This window comes from Mandrillus leucophaeus, unplaced genomic scaffold (assembly GCF_000951045.1).
Source record: "Mandrillus leucophaeus isolate KB7577 unplaced genomic scaffold, Mleu.le_1.0 Scaffold147, whole genome shotgun sequence".
NCBI classification, from domain to species: Eukaryota; Metazoa; Chordata; class Mammalia; order Primates; family Cercopithecidae; genus Mandrillus; species Mandrillus leucophaeus.
In genome coordinates this window covers 384,504-387,985 of record NW_012101443.1, presented here as the reverse complement: position 1 = coordinate 387,985, position 3,482 = coordinate 384,504, and the positions used below count along the sequence as shown (strand labels likewise).

Here is a 3,482-nt window from a genome sequence, read left to right as displayed (position 1 = left end):
GAAAAGAAAAGAAAAGAAAAGAAAGAAAAAAAGAAAAAGAAAAAGACTTGGAAGCAGAAATCTTGAGACAAATCCTAATTCCAGTATATACCAACAAGCCTGGAGTAAGGCATTTTTCCTTTTTCTCAGCTAAACTTGTCTGTACATTGAAAAAAAGACCACTTGCATCACAGGGTTGCTTCTAAGAAAGCATGAGGAGACGACATATGTGTTCACATACCTAACACAGAGGTCATAATTAGTGCCAAATTTTAGTTGAATCTGAATTTTATAAATTGTGATTTATATAAAATGATTCATTATTTCACGTTGCCATCAAATTCGCTAATTCAATCTTTCCGTACTAAGACTCAAGTAGGATTCATTTTGCATCTGTGGGATATCCCATGCTGGGTGCCTTAATCCACCACATGTAATACTTCCAGCAAATCTAGGATACTCATAGGTGGCATTTTTCTCGGTTGTAAGGTAAGGAAATTGAAGTCCAGATGAAAACTCTTTTGTCTTATTTGCAGCTGCAATATAAAAATATATCTGGCCAAGTTCTCCATTCCTTAAATAGAGATATGAATCAGCTGCTAATCTTCTATAAACTAGGCCAAAGCATAGTCAACATATCTCCAGTGAATTCACATGACCAAACTTCCTTATTTCAATCACTCTTAGTACTTTTTATTAAGCAAGTATTTATTGTGTATAAGAAAATGTTAAAGATGACACAAAACAAACACAGGTAAAAAGAATCAGGAAATCTGATCAGCAGAGAGGGAAACTATGAAATTAGCCATTTTAGGTTAGTTTGGTAGCAGAAAAATGGGATGGAGGGGACATGGCTGGAAACAAGAAGCATTAAGAAACCATGGCTGTGGGCAAGGTATGAGGCAGTAACCGCTAGGCCTGGGATTGTGGCAAGGGGCATGGGGAGCAAGAGGCAAACATAAGAGATATTTCAGAGGCTATTGAGGGTAAATGAGAAGGACAAGTCAAGGATAATTTTCAGGTTAATTATCTGCCATTGGACACTTGGATGTTTGTCCCCTTAAGCTCATGTTGAAATTTGATCTCCAATGTTGAAGGTAAAGCCTAATGGGAGGTGTCTAGGTCATGGGGGTGGATCCCTCATGAATGGCTTGGTACTACTGAGGAAGTGTGTGAGTGAGCCCTTGCTGTGGGTTCCCATAAGAACTGGTTGTTAAACAGAGTCTGGCGCCTTACCCCTCTCTCTTGCTTCTGCTCTTGCCCTGTGATCTCTGCACACCAGCTCCCTTTTGCCTTCCACCATGAGTGAAAGCAGCCTGGACCCTCACCACAAGCAGATGCTGGCACCATGCTTCTTGTACAGCCTGCTGAACCATGAGCCAAATATGTCTATTTCTTCATAAATTGCCCAGCCTCAGGTATTCCTTTATAGCAACACAAATGGACCAAGACATCATCTAAGGAATTTAGGGAGTGGTGATGCCCTGGACAGAACTGTGGCATTTAGGGAAGATGAAGATGAAATCCAATGGATTACAATGAGGTCGAGGCAACACTGAAGATAGCTCAGGAGAGCTGGCCTGTGGATAATGCAAGGTATGCATCCGGAGCTTAGTGCCAAGTCAGGGCAGAAGATACAGATTGCAGCCTCATCAGCACGGAGCTGACTACAACTGTAGGAAAGAGTTAACTGTCTAGGAGGAAGCATTGGATGCAAATGAGAAGAAGTTTAAAAACTGACATCTAAAATTGCGAGAGGAAAAAAGAAGAAGAAAGGCCCATTTAACCAATTTGTGGTGTACACTTTAATGGAATGCATTTCAATAATAAAGGACTACCTTTTATTCCTGTTTTTCTGTGCCCAAGAAAAGATAAGTATCAATAAAGGAGGAGGCATAAACACTATACATTCTGTTCAAGAAAAATCACGTTCAGGGCAAGAAATTCATTGCTAAAAATCAAATCCCTTGAATATCAATAATCCATTTCCAATTTACCAGTGTGTAAGATCTGCTTCTATCATCCAAACTCTGGAAGTGTCCAGCAAATCTGAGAACTTGCTTCTGCCTGCGATGACTACAGCCTCTAAATTCATTCACTCCTTTCCTCATTCATCCTACTTGCCACAAGCCAAACTCAGCCAAACTTTGACAACACAGTGGCGCATCAGGCAGACATACTGTCTGCTCTGGTGGAATTCATAGTCTAGTCTGTGACAATCTGCATCCTACTTCTTTCCTATACAAAGTAATCAGGATTGAACCTCAGTGACATTTAACTAGTTCTACTTGTCTTTCCTATTGTCCTTTGGCTATGTCCTTTTTATAGATGAAGGCAGGGTGCCTGTTAATCAGCAGAGGGAGGTCTTCTTTTAGACGAATTATGAGGTAACCACAAAAGGTGATAAATATATGCGCAAGTGGCCACACATTTTAACCCAACTGGTTGAGGGGCTCCCACGACCACTCTACAGGGCTGTGCCAGTAGTCTACACAGCAGAGGGTTTCAGACCTATGAAGGCCGCCTACTCCCTTATGAACTCCAGTCAAAGGAATGAGACCATAGGAGGGAAAAGGATCCTCTCACCTCATCTCCCTTCTCATTGCTCTTTCCTGTCTAAATCAAGAGAAAGGAAGGATAAGGGAAGAGAAACAAAAACATTTTTTAATTTTTAAAAAACAAGTAGCAGGATAAATAAAACATGGACTCTCCAAAACTGCTTTTGGTAGATTAGGAAACCTACTGACCTCAGAAACTTTCATTTTATAATTGTCCGGAGATAGAAAGCAGTGCTTCGGAATAAGTGGATAACTCTGCCTGTCCCAGTAGGTGCCATTGGTGAGCACCCAGGATTGTTTTAGTCTCTAAGTCATTTCCCTGCCTGTGGTTTCAATCAATGTCAAATACCTACAGGGGTCAGGCAGGTAACTCAATGAAGTAAAATAGGTTGCATAGATGTCACAGGGATTGCCACACACTGGAAAATATAAGTCTTATCTAAAGGTAACAGCAGAAAGAATGTAGGCTTGTTTAAGAGAAACCAGAAATCTGGATTTTTACGTAAAAAGTTGTCTGATTTTTAATATACTGGCAAAATTTTTTCAATTAAATATCAAGTTGGCTAATCTGTAACTGACTCATCCAGACATCACTAATTTACAACTTCTGGTCTATGGCAAGTTTGCAATGTTTGTGTGGAAACATGGAAGTTGCTGCAGGGTTAGAAACAAACTTTAGCTTGTACAAAGAGTGCAAAAGACTTCAGAATGCTGAAAGAACATAAAGAAGGTGCATACAATTATAATTACGTATTTAAAAAAGAGATCATTTAAACACATAAAAATAAACGGTGGGCCGGGCGCGGTGGCTCAAGCCTGTAATCCCAGCACTTTGGGAGGCCGAGACAGGCGGATCACGAGGTCAGGAGATCGAGACCATCCTGGCTAACACGGTGAAACCCCTTCTCTACTAAAAAATACAAAAAACTAGCTGGGCGAGGTGAC

General features: G+C 40.6%; 1 protein-coding gene across 1 annotated transcript in view; it reads right to left on the bottom strand.

Annotated features, from left to right (window-relative positions):
- The window catches only part of LCP1 (lymphocyte cytosolic protein 1 (L-plastin)), a 98,392-nt gene that overhangs the window by 81,104 nt on the left and 13,806 nt on the right, over positions 1 to 3,482 (bottom strand). The window lies entirely within an intron of this gene.